Below are 22,413 nucleotides of genomic sequence, written 5' to 3'. Positions count from 1 at the left end.
TCTGTCATATGTTTTTATCTTCCCTAGTATCCATGGCCAGCACACACAAATGGTAACCTCATTTCTGTCCCTGCTGTTTACCCTGATACAGAAAGCAAGACGCTAGCAAAAGTCATGTGGCTCAAATTAAAAAAGGCTTAATTCATCTGCTCTTCTTTGGAAAACCACTCTTCAGTGAAGAACCTCACAGCATATAGTCTGTGCTAAACTTCACAAGTTAATTGTTCCAGAAGAGTATGTTTTCTACTCATATCGAAGTAATAGTTTAACTTGGCCACCAAAACAACTGGCCAGAAATGTCAGGTGAGCCTGATTTTGGAGATCACCCCAAAGAACTGAATTGACAAGGATTGAACTCTTAATAGGCACTGAGTTAGTTCTTCAAGGCTACTTCAAATCAAACCTATGCTAGCATCAAACCTACAAACTTAATGCAGGCTAATTACTTTCTAGAGAGAGGTTGTAAGACTCATTGTAAATACCAGATGAAGATAGATATTTCTTTGAAAGAGCCTTGCATATTTACTCCTTCCTGCCTTTAGTGTATGTATTCCCCTTTGTGTGCAAAAGAGCTGCTTTGAGGGGGGGGTTCATCTGTACTTCTCACTCGGCCAAAGAGGGAACATGACAACATGTTTATTCCTGTAATTTTAAATGGAATCTATCTAACTAAACACTTAAATGAATCAAAAAGACTACACAGTGTACCAGCACTGGCAGAGCATGTTAGCTCCACATAGACGTTTATCACATTTAAGTACTATTTATACATGGCAGAAGAAGAAGCTCTGAAGGGGAATGTCTATATAGGCACAATGAATATTTTACACTCTCAAACCACAGTAGTTTGAATTGAAGGCACGTACTAGGAGTATGTCCCTGTAGTATACTCCAAGTAAAAATTACTAGCAATATTTGTACTAAACCCATATATTTACGTTTGCTTTATGATGAGAATGAAGGTAGGAGTAGGCAAAAAAAGAAACCATAATTCAGTTCACAAAAGCAGTCCCCATTTTTCCTCAGGATCCTAGCATACCTAATGACCAATTACCTGAGTAAAAATAAAATTATAAATTAAACTCTTTACAAGCAGTTCTACATTGTAAGTGTGTTTTCCATGATTAATATTCAGAGGAAATAATTTACCAAAAGGAAACACTGTCCTTTGTATTTTGGCATAGATTTTGCTCAGAAGGTTAAGGAATGAAAACATATTGGAGTTCCACGTTATCATTTCTCTTTTTATATATCAGCTTTTTGGAGTGAGATTTATAGTAGGATCTCAACACACTCTTTTGAGGCTAAGCTTAGTTTAGCTTATAATAAGAAGAGTAATTGATTCATCTATGTGTAAGAGACTGAATTGTTATCTCAAGCTGTTTGTCTCAAACATCGTTTGTTGTGAGAGTGGACTATCATCTCAAGCCATTGGTCTCAAGGATTGTTTGTTGTGTCAAGCCACTTATCCCAGAGATGGCTTGTTTAAGCAGGGCAGTCCTCTGACCAAAAGGATGATTACCAGGCCATTGAGGCATCCAGGGGAGGAGAGAGGCCGGAGCCAGCGAAGAATGTGGACACTACAATTCTCATGGAAACTGTAGTCTTTGAGATAAGATACTGGTTTCTGGTATTGGTCATGCGAAGGTTGTGTGATAGATGAAACCTGCAGTGCATGAACAGTGCATGAGCAGTACATATGTGCATGCATCATCGAAATATGCCCTATAAAAAACCGTGGAGACAAGCTGTGGTGTGCACCCATCACTGAAGAATTGAAGACTGAGGACCAATGGGACGCTGCTGGATCCATGTCAGTGACTATCCTTGCAAATCTATCCCAACTGCTTGCTTGATTTCTGCCTTTTTCTTCCATTCTATCCTATCACTACTATTTTCTACTTTTGATAATAAAAGCTGTTTAGGGTATACGGCATTTGACCTCATTTGTGTCTTAATCTTGCTCTTGGGATTGTATCAAAACCTTCCCTGACATTGGATCGGGACACTATGCTAATGCTGATTCTAGTCCAAGTATAACAGACTAAAGTGAAGATCTCGCTGAGAAGAGTCAGGAGCTTTTTTCATACTTGAGAGCTACTCCATGTTGCTTCCTCTTAACAGAAACAATTTGAACTCGCACAATTTGTACTTCCAACTAGAGTTTACATAGTGAATGGAAAGTGTAAATCTGAATATCTGCACTTCAAATTACCTGGCTTGTCCCCCAAAAGGCAGGCTCTGACCACACGTTCCTTTCCATGGCTGTGCTGGTTTGTTCTAAAGGAGAAAATTCACAAGGGGTTAGTTCAACAATAGTGGCATCTAACAGGATGATACAGTGAGGAAATACTATTTCCAAAAATCACAGCCTAATGCAATTTGTTACTTGTGTAAACAGAAGAGTACATTTAATTAAAAATAAACAGTAAAGAGAGGTCATTTTAGCTTAAGATGGACAGCCAGAAAAACATCTGTAGTGAAATTCTTTTCTTTCCTCATAAGCAGTAATTACTTTGACATTTCATGAAGAAACAAGTCAAGTTGCACTTATGTTGTGGTTTTACCCCAGCAAGCAACTAAGCACCATGCAGCCGCTTGCTCACTCCCCCCTACCCAGTAGGATGGGGGAGAGAATTGGAAGGAAAAAGGTAAAACTCATGGGCTGAGTTAAGAACAGTTTAATAGAACAGAAAGGAAGAAACTAATAATGATAATAATAACAATAATAAAATAACAATAATAATAAAAGGATTGGAATATACAAAACAAGCGATGCACAATGCAATTTCTCACCACTTGCAGACCGATGCCCAGTTAGTTCCCGAGCAGCGATCCCCCCCCAGGCCAAATCCCTCCAGTTTATATACTGGGCATGCAATCATGTGGTATGGAATAGCCCTTTGGCCAGTTTGAGTCAGGTGCCCTGGCTGTGTCCCCTCCCAGCTTTTTGTGCCCCTCCAGCCTTCCTGCTGGCTGGGCATGAGAAGCTGAAAAATCCTTGACTTCTTAGTATTGTGAGGGACCAAGAGACTGGCAACTGTTTTGTCTCAACCAAGCAGGCAGCGGCAGGCAGCTGAAACAGGACATGCCCTGTGGAGGTGGGGTAGTGAACTGTTTCTGGGAGGCTTTCTAGCAGTTGTGCCTCAAAGGCGCTTTCTGGCAATGGTCTTTCTGGGAAGTTTTCTAGCGGTTGCGCTTTGGACATTTTGTCACAATTTCAGAGTTTTGCCACGGGCCCTTACCACGGCAGTTGTGTAAACAAGTTAAATGGGAGAAGGGGGCATCAAAGACCCCCCCAACTCCCTCCTCAAGAACTTTTGAGAAAACCCCACAACACATGAGGGAAGGGCTCTCAGACGAGGGTAAAAAAGGGGGGGACACCAACCCCAGGCACGCACCTGCCGCCTGAGGAATCCGAACAGCTCCTACCGAGATCCTTTCTTTGCTGGATCCAAGGGTGGTGATACTTACCTCTCCTTTCTTCTCTTTTTTCTCTTTCTTCTCTCTCTCTCATCTCTTCTTTTCCTCCTACCTTGGTGTTAGGAATATTTTGCTATGGCTGTTAGGTGTCAAGATTTTTATTCGAAATATCTGCTACGCCAAATTTAGCCACACTAGTGTTATAAGTCAGCGTTAAATAAAACATGTTTTGAGCATTTAGGAGCCGTTGTCATGAGTCCTGCCCTGGGATTCACCGAGCAAAATGAGGTGTTGAAATTTTCCCTGTCCCTCCTGAGTCATTGTCGTGACTCCTGTGTGCGGCAACAGACTATCTAAAAGATCACCTCCCCCGAGCCCACCGCGTGGGATGGGATAAGTATAAACACTACTTAGCAACAACTGAAAACATCAGTGTTATCAACGTTCTTCTCGTACTGAATCCAAGACATAACACTATACCAGGTAGTAGAAAGAAAATCAACTCTATCCCAGCTGAAACTAGGACAATAGCAATTTTTGCATGAAAACTTAGGTACTGCTTTTGAACAGCTCTGCGAGATTGATGGTATAATCTATGGGGAAGTTTCTAAAATATATTTGGAATATTTGTGTTGAATTAAAGTACTTTCTGGCTGCCTGAAAAAGAGTAAGTCCCTGACTCTACCCTCACTTGTTATCTGTATCAGAAGTAGAGTGCAAAGGGACAACATTTTCTGCTAGTCCATCACTCATCCTGGGCAGACATGAGAGCAGGCAGGCAGAAAGTGGTATTGGGATGACTTCTAGCTGCAGCATCCAATGTAAAAAAAAACCAAAATAATCTGTGACAAGTAAGAATCAGTTGAGAATACTTCCTGTGGAGCAAAAGGGAAGGAGAGCGAATGGAAGGCGAGGGAAGAAACCTTAATTCTAACCTGATTCTGTGTTTCTTCCTTGCAATGCATTGGGTCTTAATGCAGGACTCATTATGTTCAGAATTAATATCTTCTGTTTTCAACAGGTAGGTATGTTCTTGGCATATCCCCCTAACAAATAAGTTCTGAAAAATACAAATAGTATTAGTGAAAATTTAAGAGATAAGGAATTTGGTTCATCCTAGGAGTTTTTCAGAAGACCTTTTCTATACTTGGGGATTTCATCATCTTCCACCTACACATTCCATCATTGGAGACTTTGTGCATCACCAAAGAAGCCCTTTAAATAAATTTACTAAAATTAATGTTTTATGATGCTATCTTCATGCTCTTAACCCTTGAGATTGAAAATGATTATAGAAAAGATCTCTGTGTTTTATTCAGTGGATGTTTTAGGGCCAATGGATAGTCACATGAGACAATGGATAAGCCCAGGAGAAGGTTTTCCAGAGATGAAGGTGTACATTAAAAATAATGCAAGCTTCATCGAAAAGCTGAATTCATATCAGTGGACAATTTCTTTTTGATACCCCAGACTGTATCTACTGGTTTAAAATTGCATTTCAGGAACTAGTTTCTTATTATCTACAGACGTAAAGTAATTTAGGTGTGAATACATGCTACCTGAAGTATCTTTTTGTCTTAAATATAACTGATGACAATATTCATAGATCACTAATATTCTTCTCCGTACACAAAGAGTGTAGTCTGGTCAGTCTGAACACTTGCGACTGATTAGCATAGCAAGTTCTATCACTTTGAAGTGAATGTTTTATAACACTTTGTCACACATTTACAAAAAAAAAAAGGAAATTCTGAAGTGATAAAACCCAGACAGTACTGAACATTTTTGTCTAACAGCACCACCATTTATACACTGTGCTTAAAAACCTATGTATAAGGATTTCCTGAAGTACTTCAGGGTGGTAATAATGCATGCAGGAATCAAACTCCTAATTAATTTAGTTCTTATTGAAGTTATTTAAAAGTAAGAACAGCAGAATTCTTTCAACAATCTGGCCTTAAAATAGGACAGAAATTCCCTTCTGGCATTTTTGTTTATTTTAGCAGAACCTGTTCTACTCTGTTGATTTCATTACCTTTTCTATAATGGGATGCTGGAATGTATTCCAAAATAACAAGATTATATAGACATACCATTAGTCATCAAATACAGTTTCTATCTGTCTTCTGTGCAGAGTATAGGAATTCTGCCTGTATAAGAATCAGAGTTTTAATCATCTGTCTCTAAAATTGGGTATGGCAAAAGCAACTGAACTGAAGAATGACAAGTAGAAAGGGTAGATATAAGAAAGAAATGCCACATGAGGACAAAAGAAAAGGAACATGTCAGAGTGTTTTAGTCACATGCTGTATGACAAAAAAGTGTCTAACTACTCTGACAAATTTGCTAAGCAGGTAACTATCTGTGTTCTCAACAGCAAACACTGGACAATTAATCTTTGCACAATTAAGCAATTTTCATGTATTTAACTCAATTTTCAGGTATGAATGTCTCTGAGACAAGTGAGAAGATTTTTTTTCTTGCAAAATCCTGCAGATTGACTGTCTTACCAGATCCAAGTTATTTTCCTAAAGGAAAACATGGGCACAAATATAGAGTCTACAACAGGTTTAAATTCTTTTAAATGAATCCAACACTTTTCCTGGTACCTATGACCTCATCATCCTCTTAGATCTCACTTGACTAATTTCCTTAAAACCACTCCTTGATTTTCCATCTCTACATCATAAACGGGAAGAGTAGAGAAAATTCTGTCTGAACTTGAAGTCAACAGCAAAATTCCCATTAATTTCCCAAGCTGAGCTTGCATGATGAAAGAAACCTACCATCTTACATCTACTAAAGCCTGTATTTTATTTCTCAGCTTGCTTTATCTAAGAATCCAAAGCAATGGACACTTAATAGAAGTCCCACCTTTCATGTGTTATGCCCTTGTCATGGGGTTTTGGCAGCATTTTTCTCCATTGTGTGTCTCTGGTGGTGTTTTTGTCGCCGATGTCAAAATGGAGTAAATTATCTGAGACCAATGCTCACACAAAAGCTACAAAGACAGTCTTAATTCTCCACTTTATTTTCATATTCACAGGTCATCTCATGGAGTCTAATGGACAGCTTTAAAATTCCACTCTTTTATGTTTTTTTCTCAAAAAACCAAACAAAACCAACCAAACAAAAAAAACCCCACCAAACCACACCTTTAAAAACACATTATAATACATTTTAAATTCCCAAACACAATCTCAGAGTTTGATAGTCCTAAAATGTCCCATGGACACTTTTTCTGAAGGCTCACATTTCTGCATGCTCAGGCTACAGCACATTAATACAAAGCTGTGTACAGCTTTTTGATAGAATTTATTACCGTGCCCAATCTTATAGCTTAAATTACCTACTAGCATTTGATTTTTTTTTCCACAAACATGTATAAAACTTCCTCCTTAGTAGAACATATTCTAAGTCCTTTCCTTAGTAACAAAGTCATAAAAATATTTTTAATTGGGAAAAAAATCTAACTTTATCACACTTATTTGGTATCCCAACTGTTGTTACTAACCCCATTTAAGTAAAATAGACTAAACAGTGAGATGAACTTGCTTCTTGGTTTAGAAGTTAATTCCAGCATTTAGTTCAGTTGTTATTTCCTGGGTTTGTATTTGTTTGTAATTCAATAGTATTAAACCATAATTCCTATAATTCTTACCCTGCATATTATGCATGCACAATTATATTGAATAAGCAATAAATAACCTTGATTCAAAATTTGAGCCTATGTAGATTTGCCTAAACACAGTTGACATATGATGTTGTTTCCAGTTCTGTCTTGCTCCAACAGAAAACCTTCTGCAGGATTGATGATACTCACCTTCAGCCACTGACACTAGCTGGTTTGTCCTCTGAAGATCACCCTGTATTAAGAAAGATGAGCTGCTCCTGAAAAAAAGGGGTAAGACCAGGGACTAATTTTGAACCTCTGAATCTCTCTGTGACTTAATTTGTTTTCTCTCACTCTCTCTTAATTGATCATGGTTTCCTAACTAGGCTATTTAAGTTAAGTGCCAAGGGCTATGTAGCATGCACACTTCAGAATAACTTTCTCATTAAAACATTAGAGGACAAAAGCTCAAGGAGAATTTGCAATCAATATTCCATATTGTCTTTTACAACTCCTTCCTTCAGCAGCCATTCCAGGCACTATATTCATTTGCAGATCCTTTTACACAAAGGTAACAGGAAACATGTAGACCTGCATAAAACTCAATTTCACCAAAGAATGGTGTTTGTTTCTAAAACAGTAATCATTTTACGCAGCACAAGCTGAAAGTGAATGTAATAATAGTTTATTAGAGAAAATTCTGAATCATTAATGGTCTTTTTAGTCATTCCATGCTCTGGTAATGTTTCAGGGAGGATTTCCTTCTGGTAAAGGCTCTATAATTTAAAATAAGTGAAGACATCAGGATGTGTCATTAATTGTTAATTCTACTCACATAACTTCATTGGTTTCCTACAGAGTAGCTAGTTAACAATGATCTATAGACAGATTTTTTTAGAATACCTATAAACAAAAGAAAACTAAGGTACTTTATGAGATGGTTCCCACACCATCTGCTACACTGCTTTGAATGAAATGATGGTAAGAAAGAGTTCAACAGAAATGATGTAGCAGATGGCGTTGAGATAAAATGATGACATTTATGCCTTATTTTCATTTTCTTTTTATGTACTACTGAAGGGAACACAAGAAGTTAAATCCCAAATTCTATTAGAAGATGGTAAAATTATTTGGAACTATAAAGTATACCAGAAGAAAAGTCTCAAAAATGCAGCTTGTAAATCCACTATAATGTAATGGTGGAAAAAACAGCATCCTAGATTAATAGAAATGGTTAAGAACACTATGTTAGTGAACATCTCCCTTTATCTTTCTTTCAGCCTTATCTAAGGTTGGCTATTTATCTGTCCTCCCATATAAGCATCCCCTTACTGGTGCAAGAATCTTCCATTTCTTAATCCAGTGTTCTTTCCTCTACATCTTCCTGAGATTGTCAGTGAGCTTCATTTTAATCAGACACCCCACCTAACTTTTGACCTAGTGTTTGGGAACCAAATGAGTAGTAGCTAAAAATATATCTATTTTGCCAGTCATTGCTTTCTTTCATTTGGGACATGAGAAGTGTGTGAGTGACCTGTTCCCAAATTTCTGTGTAAAATGTATGGTTCCAGGGCAATGCTCCCTCTAATGGTGGTTCAGTTTATTCCCAGCAACTGGATTAACAACCTTCAAATAGTCTTCTCATAAAATTAGGCCTCACAAGTCATTATGATTTACAGATGAAACCTGAAAAATTACTTGCAAAGGAAGAATAAACAAATTAATAAATGAATAAAAGAAAAAATTATGCTACTGTAGAGGAGCTTGAATCAGATCAATTGTAACATAAACATTAGTTGAGTTTTTTACATTAGAACAGAAACTTTCCTTTACTTTTGTCCTTTGCAACACCATCAGCAGTAAATTTGTTTCAGTTGCTAGACAGTTAGGTGCATTTCAGGTCTCTCTGAGCATTACTTCCCATTACAAAACTCTTTCATCTTATTTTGTAGACAGAATGCCAATGTATTTTACACCTGATTCTGCATTGTACAGCATAATTCACAGTGGAGTAGGAGCAGCCTGCTTATGAAATTCAAGTTGCAGAATCAGCTACTAAACTACTTTGCAGTTCCCAAGATAAACAGAGGCAAAAAGAAAGTGATAAAATGGTACTGGGGAGAATGTGGTTGTATATATCTCCATGATGCAGTGACATGTGATAGGACACTGTAAGATAAATTCTGTTAAAAAAAAAATGCACTGAAAGAATTGGGAAAAATTATAAAGTCAGACTGCATTATGAAACAAACTTTTCCTTATAAATACTATTAGAACCTATTCTAAGGAATTTCCTTCTACAGACAATACTTTTACTTTGGGAAGATGAGACTCTTTTCATGTATATTTTTTTTCATATTATTAGGGAAAAAAAATAGGTGAGGGAATCTAGAGAGAATGGGAATGTGTTTCCTGCTAATTCAAAGACGAAAAGATAACAGAAGAAAAAGGTCATTAAGCTTGGTTTGGCATCAGTTTCCTAGATGTGAATATTTATAAAAATGGTTGGGAAAAACTCTGATAAGAAAAGGGAAAAATGATGGGGGAATGAGCCTTCTTTCTTCATAAACATCTAACTAAATTGTGCAGAACTTATGCTAAGAACAACTGAATCTGTAAATAAAATATATAATATATGTTTGGTTTATATTAGGAGTTTATTATCCACTTAAACTGGGCTGAAAAGATAATCCTTCAAACTTTTATTCTTTTTTTTTTTTAACCTGCAAGTCAGTTGTTAAGAAAAAAAAAACCCTTATGTATTATGACTGGCTTCAGGGATGTAGTTTTTGCCTCTCAGAGACTGAATACATGAACTCTAATTTTTAGATTCAACAAACCATTCTGGGTATCACTCATGGGATTCTGTGGCAACTGCACCTTTGGATAGCCGTTACGGTTCATTTCCAGTTATGAAGAATCAGCTTGCAGAGATCATACATAAGATCTTAAAATAAGGTAACTATCAGAAAACTCTAGGCAGCTATGTTTCAGAAATTTCATCTTTGCCTAATAGCAGAATATATTATGATCCAGACAAAGCAATTTCAGTATTCTACAGGTATGTCCGGGGGGAAAAAGATGCATAGGCATCTACCAGTAGAGATACTTAGAGTAACTGTCTGTTATCACTATTGAATTTACAGATTAGAATCTACCATGTCTCAAAAAGGTGTCAGACAGTGCCAACAGGTGACATGACAATTTCCTTGGCCTTCAGTTTCTTGCTTACTGCTATGTAAATCATGGGAGTATGCTAGAGTAAGCATACGTTTTCAGACCTTGCTTCAAAAGACACATTTATTTCTGTAAGATCAGTAGACCCAATAAATACCACTGTCTTACTAGAGAATATCTAAAAAAGCAAAACAAGAAAACCAAAAGGAGTTTCTTTCTTAAGAGAAAATGTTGTTAAGAACATCAGGCAAGTCCTAAAAACTGATTTCTAAGATAAATCTTGAGTTGAGAATTTATACTTTCTTAATGAAGTGACAATAAAGGATGCCCTACAGAGAAAGTTGACCAATACTAAAATGTTCCGTGGGTATTTGCACCTTTTATACAGCGTACTACAACAATAAGAAAGGACAGTGCGGAGCATTAGTAAATGCAAAGTGGGAGTCCAAGACAAGGCATGACACTTGCCCATGAACTGGTATTTCCATATATGGTCAGAAAATTAACTACAAGATAGCATAAAAAGTCCACATCCTAAACTGAAAATGGAGAACAGTCTGACAAAACCAGTCAGGATGAAGCTTAGTAGGTATGTAAGGAAATTCACGGGTTTTTTTTAAGGTCAGGAGAATTATGATAATCATTTGGTTTTGACTTTTCTGCATGACCCAGAGGTAGAACGTCATCCTGATAATTCCAGCACCAAGCCCAATAATAAAGAGAAAACAACTCTTTTACATCTCTTTTACATGTATGATCCACGTTGCTCTTAACCTTAAAGGTTTCAGCAGTGGAAAATTTGTCGGATTTCTGGAGTTAATTATGTGTTTTTACAACACTGTTTTTCTATGCTTTTACTAAAACCCATTCAATGTTTGGTCTGGAAAGGGTAATCACATGACCATTTCTTGGCAAGGTTGGAGAAACGATGATAAGGTACAGAAACCCCAAGAGAAGTCCCAACAATCAAAGGCATCACATTAAGAAATGAATGAAACATTCAGCTAGATCAAAAACCTGAAATATAATGACACATAGGCCATAACCCTCTTAGGAAGTAATGCAGCCTTCCTTAGCTGAGAGATTAAAACACTGGCACATGTGACGTAATCTTTTGTACACCCCTATCTATTTAGATCATAACATAGTGATAGGACTATGAACTCAGAGCAGCTAGAGCAGCCATAAACCATGAAAAAGAAGCATCTACAAGGATTCTACCAATAGGTGTGAGGGAAAGAGAGACTGTGAGAGACTGGCAACTGTTTTGTCTCAACCAAGCAGGCAGCGGCAGGCAGCTGAAACAGGACATGCCCTGTGGAGGTGGGGTAGTGAACTGTTTCTGGGAGGCTTTCTAGCAGTTGTGCCTCAAAGGCGCTTTCTGGCAATGGTCTTTCTGGGAAGTTTTCTAGCGGTTGCGCTTTGGACATTTTGTCACAATTTCAGAGTTTTGCCACGGGCCCTTACCACGGCAGTTGTGTAAACAAGTTAAATGGGAGAAGGGGGCATCAAAGACCCCCCCAACTCCCTCCTCAAGAACTTTTGAGAAAACCCCACAACACATGAGGGAAGGGCTCTCAGACGAGGGTAAAAAAGGGGGGGACACCAACCCCAGGCACGCACCTGCCGCCTGAGGAATCCGAACAGCTCCTACCGAGATCCTTTCTTTGCTGGATCCAAGGGTGGTGATACTTACCTCTCCTTTCTTCTCTTTTTTCTCTTTCTTCTCTCTCTCTCTCATCTCTTCTCTTCCTCCTACCTTGGTGTTAGGAATATTTTGCTATGGCTGTTAGGTGTCAAGATTTTTATTCGAAATATCTGCTACGCCAAATTTAGCCACACTTGTGTTATAAGTCAGCGTTAAATAAAACATGTTTTGAGCATTTAGGAGCCGTTGTCATGAGTCCTGCCCTGGAATTCACCGAGCGAAATGAGTTGTTGAAATTTTCCCTGTCCCTCCTGAGTCATTGTCATGACTCCTGTGTGCGGCAACAGACTATCTAAAAGATCACCTCCCCCGAGCCCACTGAGTGGGACAGGACAATAGGTGTAGAAGAATATCTAGACAAGTCAGTTTAAATACAACATTTAAGAATAAGAAGGAGTACAGTCCATCATTTACCTAGCTAAAGACTTCCCAAGGAATAGAAACATTAAAAGGAGGCAGATGGTTTTGAAAAAAGACAAACTGAAAAATGCATTAACATAACAATCAAAAAAGAAAAACAACAACAACAGCAAAAACTGGGAATATTATACTACAAAACAAACAATCATTATAGAAATACAGAAACATAGTCTTTTTCCTTGTTATGCCACAGAACCACTGGAAGTGTCAAGCTGCATATTTTTGTTTTAAACTTCACAATGCCTTTCTAAAAAAGAAAAAAACCATTCCTTTCATTCATCTGGCTTACTTAAATACTTGACTGCTTCCAAGGAGTCAGACATAGGTTAAAAGTAACTGCAGTGCTCTTGAAAGTATTTCTGCAGTGCTTTTGAATGTATATCATTGGAATGTTAATAGGCCAGAAAAGAAGACTTAACAAGAGAAAAAGGTCAGCCCCATTGTTATTTTAGTATGAAGAGTTCAATAATATTCATTTTATTGAAGTCTTTTTTCATGAATTTTTTTTTCCACTGAATCCTGACAGCTGTGAAGTGGATGGAGGGAGCAAAAGACTTTAGTCTTCTTTAAATGTTGATAAAACTCTTTCTTAAGAGCCTGATGAATCTAAGACAGATGACAAAATTATCTGGAACAGTCTGACATGAGACATAGAGAAGAGAAGCAGTAATAAGAATGGCACAGATCCTCAGATCCTGCTTTCCATAGGGGAAGTGGCACTGCAGGAAGGAAGGAATAAAGGAGTGACAGAGAGTGAATATAAGGGCAGATATAATGAGGGAGAAGTTGAGACTAAGACCTAAGGCAGATAGTCACCAGGAGAGAGAGAAGGGAAGTAGAATTTTATAACTGCCTCCTAGTAACAGCTTTACCAAAGTCAAATGTTGCTTGAATCTTTATCTTTATAATTATACAACAGATTTGACAAAGATAACTTGTAATGATCTGCAAGTAACATATGAAAACAGAAAATTTTATCTTTATCATGTGGTATTAAAATATTACTTGTTTCATTGAAGAGTATTTTTTTAAAAAAACTTTAAGAGTAATGGACTGCTCTAGAATGAAATGATGTGACTGGTTGATGTGTGGACCCATTTTAGTGATGTGCACTGCTTAATAGGTAGGCCCATGCACAGAAGAACCTGCTGCCTTTGAAATATCATTGTTGTGCAGTAATGACTCTCTTCTTCCTTCAAAATCCTGACAGGATACCTGCAAATTAATTATCCTTTGTCTTAGAAGTGGAGACCTCCATGATACAGTGCTAGACAAGGCTCCCTGTTCCCCGTAATTGATGTGCACAGAATTTTGGCATTCTTTGTACACTTTACTAGGAGAAAATAGAAAAGATAATGCTATGAGAAGAAACACACCAGAGGGGAAAAAATCTTGAATCTGTGCTACCCCAGGGTACAGTACATGTCTCCTGCAACATAATCTGCCTCTATACCTAACTGCAGAGACATCATATGTCTTCCACTAGGTAGATATGTTGGGTATTAGCTCCTTCTTCAAAGGTACCAACATCATACACTATAAGTGTAGGCAGCAGAATCTGAAGTGCCCTTTTCGACCATGGACCATACACTTCTCCACGGTAATCACGGGTCAGCGAGTATGATCATATCCACTCTATCCCCATCTATAGGCTGGCATCATACACTGCAATACCAACTGTTCAGGAAAGCAATAGAATGTTGAACTAGTGGTTGGAGCTTGATAAAATGAATGTAGTTAAGAAAAATCAGGAAAAAAAAAAGGAAGATGAAGACTAATTAAAAAAGAAACCTTTGGAACATAAGAAAGAAGTAAAGAAAAGATTGAAAGAGTCGCCTTAAGTTGATATAACTTTACATTCCTTGTGAAGAACAAAGGAAATTAAATCTCTGAAACACAGAGAACTGTGAAACAAGCAGTCTTTGTCCAAGCACTTTTAGACTGAAAGCTAACCGCCCTTTGATTAGGCATTTGAGATCCAGCAACTGTGAGGTTGAGGTTTTTTTCAGCTAAGTAGAAGTAAACAGAGAAGCTTGAAGCACACTCGTTACACTTGTAACAAATAAATATGATAAAGGTTGTATGATCTAAAGGTGGAGCACTAGAATCTGTGACTGGTGATCTAGAGGAAGTTCACTGAAGGAGAACTAGAACATAGAATCTTTGATTTAAAAAACAAGAAAAAAACCCCAAACCCCCCAAAAACCCACCAAAAACCCCACAAAAAAACCCAAAAAACAGAACAGCCTATATAGCTTACTTGACGTTTTAGAGATTTCAAAATTTTAACATATTTTCACATGAACAAATCTATAATTTAGCCATTTCTAATTAAGAAAGAGCAGATGACAACACTTATTTCATGCAGAGCTGAACCTGTTCCCAAAATGCTGAGATGATGCCTGTTGCTAGGCGTGACCCAGAAGAAAATTAATATCAAACGAGTGTGAATGAACAAGAGTCGTGTAATTTTAAAGGCAAATGTACATCTTGTCACATATTGATTGATACAAGGATTAAAGCCTCCTTACAAAATTATACACAAATTCTTGGTTCCTGTAATATAAAGCAGAATCCTTAATCAAAAATTACACCTAAGAATTTGCTCTTCTCACCAATTGTCACTCAAAAACATAATCTTCAAAATTTTCAATTTTATTATCAATTAATTCCATCAAATATTGTTCATTTTTAAAGGAAAAAATTGTTTAGATTCAAAGATATTTAACCTGCACTACCTTGCTATGGATGAATTCACACTAACAGGTTACAGAGAAGAGTTATGTACTTCCTGTTGATTTTCCCTACAGAACTTACTTAACAACTTTTCTTGCTAAGAATTGCTGATGATCCTTTCGCACATTTATACACATTAGCTATTTATACATACAGACACTCATGATACATAGACTTATGCAGCAATGCTCACCATTTAATTTTGCTGCTTACTTTTGTTTTATCTTTAGAAAAGAAAAAAGTGCAAGATTGTACATTTTAGAATATCTAGATACCAATGAAAGTATTAAAAACTATGATTACAGTTGTCTTGTATTTTAATAGCATTTAGGTTTTGTAGCCACATAGTGAAGCATAAAAATACAAAGAATGTTCCCTAAAGGGCTCACAATTTAATCTGCCCTTGGTATTTTTCTGAATTCATTTTCATAAATACATAAAAATAACAAAACATAGTTCCTATTGAAAAAATACGGCATATTTTCCATTATTTATCAAGAATTATAACCTCTGACATAACAGAGGAGGCAGGCTTGTCCTGTATACTTGAAATACAGGAGGGACTTGCTTGTTTAATTGTCATTGTTTACAATATATTATTTCCAAGACAGAACAATCTGAGAGGCAGTAACATAAGCCCTGTGATTCTATATGGGTTTTCTCCATAGGGTGAAGAAATGGGTGGATCTGACAGAGAGAACCTTGGACTAGTTCTGCTAAGGTATTAGTTTGTCTAAGTTCTACTGATTTCCCTTAGCGTTAAGAGTCATAAGAAGTGGACTTTAGAGTCCAATGACACTCTCAAAAAATCTTCCTAATAGACAGCCTCCAAATACATTCCAAGCTAGAAGAGCTAAAAACATTTATTATGTATTTTGTTGAAAGGTGTTAAGTTAGTTTTAAAACAATGCCACCCACACAAATAGCTAGAAAATATCCAATGTTATGCTGTATTCTACACTATCGCTGGCATGCTACAGAGAGACTCATTAATAGGACTACTTTACATAAACCTATAAAAAATAAGCATATTTGTGGAGAAATGTTAAACAATATTTTCTTTCTCTGGAAAGGATTATTAACTTTCATGTTCAATTATTTTCCAGTACTTGTAAGTAAGAATTTCCAATAGACTTAGAGTGCATTAGAGGCACTGCATTTTGTGATAACAAATAACTACTTCATCCAAAAATAAGACAGTTTGTCATGAACAATGGCTTGGCCAATAGACATAAATTTTAATGATAGACAGCTAAAAGCAGGCAGAGTGCAGTATCATTCCTAAAACAGTAATACAAGCATTCCCTTGCATAACAGCTCTCATTATGTAGTTTCCAGTAGCAATGTAATTTATCTACTGCAATTTGCAGACACATTTAAAACGAAATGCAATTAACATTTATGCAGCTTTTTTTTTTCCAGAAAGAGATTTTATTTTATTTTATTTTATTTTATTTGACCATATTCCTCAAATGAATTTTCTTACTTTCATCTTTGTGGTTAATAAATCAAGGAGAATATATACATAATGATTAATGCTAATAACTGTTTTACTATAATATTGTGATGTACTATAGTAGATGTCCTCCCAAAATTAAATCTAAACTCTTTTATACTTCTTTAATAGAAGAGTGGTAGTAAAGATCACAACATATATGCCAAGGGGAATAGCAGAGAAACATATAAAATATGTTTCAGCTTTTAGCACATTCTCTTAATTTATAAAATAGCTCACGCTTTAATTTTCTTTTAATTCAATATTCAATTTGCATGCAAATTGAGATGTTTCAAAATGCAATATATTTAGATGTGCATCTTAATTTCTGTAATTTCCTTCTTCTTTCCTTCCATGTATATACAAATTCTTCCTAATGAGATTATTTTAACAACTTGCATGAAGCAGTTTATCGTCATTTTCCTCTTTTGTAAATAATTACGCACATTCTTTTTAAATAGATAGCCATCCTTTCACTGTAAAGAATTCACAAGCTCCTGTGGCTGCTCAGAGAATAAAATTAAAGTGGCATGGTTTTATTAAATGATATGCCTGGAAGGACCTGGGTCTATCTTTTTTTTTTTTTTTAAATAAGCATTACAAATTCTGAGAAAAACTAATAAACACTTTCCTTTGTGCACCAATAAGTGACCAGTCTCTTCTCAATTGATAATCTTATTTTTTGTTCAATAAAAGCATTCAGAAACACAAAAACTCTCAGGACTTTCAAAAGTTAAACCAAAATGTATTAGAAACATAATTAGTTTAATAATTAGACGAGGTTTCAAGCACTTTCTATCCAACCAGAACATGAGAACTCCATTTCCAGGTCCAGGGTATGATGGGTATGACTCCCCATCTACCATGGAAAGAGACCACAGTAAAACTGTCCTTTTTGTCCTATTTTTCCTGTACTTCAGAGAAGCATCTCTCTAGTGCATTTCATTTTAAATAGTTTTCCTTCTTTTTTTAGAGGAACAAAGACTTACGGAGAAAACATTCAGGTCAGGAAGTGATAAAACATTGTTTACTGCCCAGTCAACTATATAAGCCCTAGAGAGCCTGTAATTTATTAAGAACCCCAAGAAGATCGTGTGTGTAGGACAGCAGGACAAGCACTGGAAATTGAAATGGTCAAAAATGAAATTGCAATTAGGCAAGAACAGTGGAATTCCCCACTGCCCAGGCATAAAGAGCTCTCACACTACTACTCAAAACTATCAATACAGAATAGGTTTGATACTGAGACTGGGTGGGGAGTGGAAAAAGAAAAAAAAAAAAAAGAAGAAAAATAAAAGGAAAGGAAATCATATATATTTTAACATTTTTTAAATCAACATATACTTTAAAGAATTACTGAAGAAGAACAGTAATACTCTATTTTCCAACGTCTAGAAGAAAATCAAGTCTGATTAAGACAGTAATTGAGATTTCAGATTTGTAAAGACTGACTGTAAAGTTTGACACTAAGTGGACAATTGTGAACCACTGAGAACTGCAATAATTGTGTCTGTGACTATGAGAAATAGCAAAAAAAAGAGAACACCCCCAGAGATGGTGCATAAAGCAGAACTGCAGTCCACCTCCTTTTACTTTGAAAGTTCACTGTCCCAATGCACAATTTATGTATTTTAATATAACTTGTATAACTTGTCTTACTTCAGCAGACTATACATCCCTCCCAGGCAACTGTCCTAATAACCAAACTATTGAACCAAGTTTGCCCTCTTTCTCTCAGGCCTTAAATGAATATATAACTATACTTGGGGAGTCCAGCTAAGAACAGTCCTTCTCAGAATATCTTAAGAACATATGGCAGATGAGTTATGTATTCCAACAGGAGGAAAAAAAGCTGACTTTTGGTTTTTTATATCCTGATGAATGATTCAAACACTGTGACACTGACAAAAGAGAAGGGTCCAACATGAACTGCAGCTGATCTAGTAGGTGTCCTCCAAGAACATTTACAAGAGACAAACAGTTTACATCTGAACTAGTGCCTGCTTAGTACCTTAGTGTGACCTAGCTGCCTGCTGCTAGAAACCAGCATACTTAGGAGGTAGCTTCTAAGCACCAGAGCTGACAAACTTCCAGGATTAAGTGCACCTGAGCAGATTTGGGAGAAGTATGTTTCGGATGCAAACACTGACACTGGCAGCTGGGCAGCACTCACAGGTTTAAATCCTATTTCAGATTTAGTACAAGATGCTATAGCTTACCTCTGAAACTGGCCCAGGGTGTTTTATTCTTCAAATAATGTGCTTACACAAATTGTAACCCCAATATCTGAAGTGTACTGTGAAGGGAAAATTTTAAATTTTCATTTAAAAAAATAGTGATTTTTTAAAAATGTATGACACTACCTACAGGAAGAATATTCTAAAGCCACATACTGCTTTTTAAGACGATGCTAAGAGTATTGCTTTTATCAGATAGACTAGGAAAAACAGAGTCTCAGAAAAAAAAGTGGCAAGAAAATTAATATGGGTCTTGTTGGAAAGCATCAATAATAACAGCTGCAGTAGCAAGACAGTGACCAAGACAGTTTAAACATACAACATAGTTTACTTATATGAGCAAAGCACTTTTTTATCAGTGTGTCTAGGCTGAGATTATTTCTTCCTAAAATTTTTACTTACTAATCACAAGAACAAAGGTTGTTAGAGTATGCCCAGTGTGGGAGGTAAGGAGGTTGAATATATTTCCAAGAGCATATTTCCCACCACAGGAATAGCATCAGTCTTTTTTTGCACTAGGAAAGAAAGATAACAGCAGTTTTCAGAGTGGATGGGAAAAGTCAATGGAGACCAAGTTCTCTAATGAGGTACATGGCAAATCAGAGTGTGTACGGAAGGGTTAAAAAATAGAATTTTGGTCCGTGGATGAACACTGAGTAAGAAATAGATAACTAAAAAATGTAGTCAGCACAGGGAGCAGATAGTTTATTGTCTATTGTTTGAAATGCTGACCATAGGGATAAGAAAGTAGAGCAATGTTAGGGGAGGTAGTATGTGCAATAATGGAGGAATACAAGGCACCACACATAATTTTGCTTACCTTGCAAAAGTCCTGCTATTGGTTAGAGCATAGTGGACGTGACTGATGGGTTATGGTAATTTGCTGCATGCACAGAGCCCATGAGCCAATAGAAGGGATGGCTATGGTGCGTGCAGCACACCTGGCCAGCAGGTGCATGTGCCATAAGCTTCCTATGTTGCAATCGAGGCGTGTTTCAGCACTCATTGGCCGCGAGTGTTGACACCCATTCCTCCACAAATGTATAAAATACCGGGTTTTTCTGAAGAGCAGTGGGCTGGTGTATGGCAAGGTCACAGTTGCCTCCGTGGGGATGCCCACATAAAGCTGGCACCTACCGACTGCTGGACTGGGCTCGCGGTGCAAGACGACACAAGAATGTACGGAATGTACGGATGGTTCATCTTCTTCTTCACAGTCCTTGGGTCGGTATGTTAATAGGGTTTTTTTCGTTTTGTAAAATATCTTTAGCATAACACGTGTGTAGTTAATAAAAAGCTTGCTTCTTCCCTTATAATCAGTGTGTGTGTGTTTACCTTCTCGGGAATCCTCGAAACCACCCTAAAACACAGGGGTGCATGTAGGAAGCAGGGAAGGGCCCCTAGATTAGAAAATAACTGAATGAGGTAGGTGGTTTTTTTCATACAAGATAAGAGGCAGAAGGCAACTCTGAGGGATGAAAGAAACAGAAAGGGATGCTGGTGCTAGCAGATGAAAGAAAAGAAGATATGACTCATCTCTTCTGAAAGTAAAGTGAATTTTTCAGCGAGAGGAATATAGAACATAGTGTGCCTTACTTCCAACACTCCCAGAGAAAAAAGGGTAAGTGGATTAGGGAAGTGGGGGTCATGATAAAGGTCATCTTTCGCTGATGCATAAGGTCAGCTTTTAAAAATATTTTAGCCACAGAGATCCATGGAAATGAGGCAACTGAGTTTTGAACATTCAATTGTTACTTTGGCATTCCAGAAACACAACCACTGCAGTTCCAGCTCAGCCTGGTCTTGTCCTTGGTGGAACGCTCCCCTCAGCTTCTCTCTCAGTGGAATCATACTAGTCTCAGCATGAAAACACACTTGTCTGCAGTGTGCACATGACAAATGCCGTTTCCTCTGCTCATCACAGTTGGAGAGTCACAGAAATTTGAGGTTAGAAAGCACCTCTGGAGATTGCCTAGTGCAACCCACTGCTCAAAGCAGTGTCAGCCAGAGCAGGCTTCCCACAACTGCAGGCAGCCCAGTCACAGTTTGAATATCTCCAAGGATGGAGACTTCACCACCTCTCCGAGAAACCTGTTCCACTGTTTGATCACCCTTAGAGACAAAGTGTTTTCTTGTGTTTAAATGGATTTTCTTGTATTTCAGTTTGTGCCTATTGCTTCTTGCCCATTCACTGAATGCTACCAAGAAGAGACTGGTTCCATTTTCTTTTGAGCAAGCGCTCAAAACCCCAAGCATCTTGGTGACCCTCCACTGAACCTGCTCCAGTTTAACAAAACCTGTCTTGCTCTAAGGGGTACAAAGCTGTATACGGTGTTCCAGATATCCATAAACGCACTACACAAACCACCTACCAATATTAAAAAACCTAACACTGTAACAGCTAGCACCTACACCTTTACAAACTCATATACAGGTCAAATAATGCCTACATTAAGGCTTTACATATTTAACACCATTCAATATAGTAGACAAGACATGTCACTTAACAGAACTGTCTTCTCCGCTACCACTTTGGATGTCTCCAGTGTCCTGCAGCCGGAAATGATTGTTTAGTGAAGACACTGTGGTAAGTTCTTTAAACGCACTTAACACAAACGTTATTTCTATACTTTATTCCATCATTGACATAAATATATGCATAAACAAAAAAGGAAAATCATCTTCCCACCAGTAAATATACATTCATGAAGACCATTTAACAGCCAACACTAAAACATATATTCATGACATGTAATAGCAAACACTAAGAAAACATATATGGAAGAACAATACAATAAAGAATTTAAATTAGCTTTAAATTACATACATTAGTATATAGTGCTTAGAATATGCATTTAGAAAAATTAAATAATGCTGCTCTGCTCCCAGTGTTCCTGTATTGTTGCCTGCAAGTATCCAGAATGCCAGTTAGTGTTTTTCTCCGTATAAATATGAACTTTAGTTCTTGACTAAGGAAGAAATCCATAATTTTCTTCTCAAATACATTTTGTCTTTGAAATTTTAGGATGAAATCATATGAAAAATTTGATCCATCCAGATATACTGGGAAAATTTCCTCATACTATAACTTAATGACCAGGAAAGAATATAAAAAGGATGAAATTACATAGAAAGTACATTAAGTTACTTTTTCTACTATGCTTATAATAAGAATTTAAAAGAAATCTCAAAAAAGATTTCTAAGACATTTATTTCAGTGCATCCCTATTATCTAAACAGTCAGACATGACTTAGTCCTTACACTCAGATCAGCTTCTGAGTACTAAGTAAAATTCACAGTGATTAATTTTATTGCATACATCCATACTACAGCTAAGTGCCAATTTCTATGTTCCATTTTTAAAACACATTTTGTCACTATGGCCTACCGAACACTGTTTAACATGTAACACAAAGTCGCACAGTGTCTTTGTCTTACTGAGCAAACATACAGCAATTGTCTTATTGAGCAAACATATGGCAACAATGAGGTTCAAAAACAGCACACAAATGCTAGATGACCACTTGACCTGAGATTTGACAGCATATGGTTGTGGAGCAAGAAAAGGGAAGCTCTACATTGTGGTATTTTATGTATGTGTGA

Source organism: Haliaeetus albicilla, chromosome 3 (assembly GCF_947461875.1).
Source record: "Haliaeetus albicilla chromosome 3, bHalAlb1.1, whole genome shotgun sequence".
NCBI classification, from domain to species: domain Eukaryota; kingdom Metazoa; phylum Chordata; class Aves; order Accipitriformes; family Accipitridae; genus Haliaeetus; species Haliaeetus albicilla.
The sequence above is the reverse complement of the archived record's forward strand: the minus strand, read 5'-3'. Positions refer to the sequence as shown.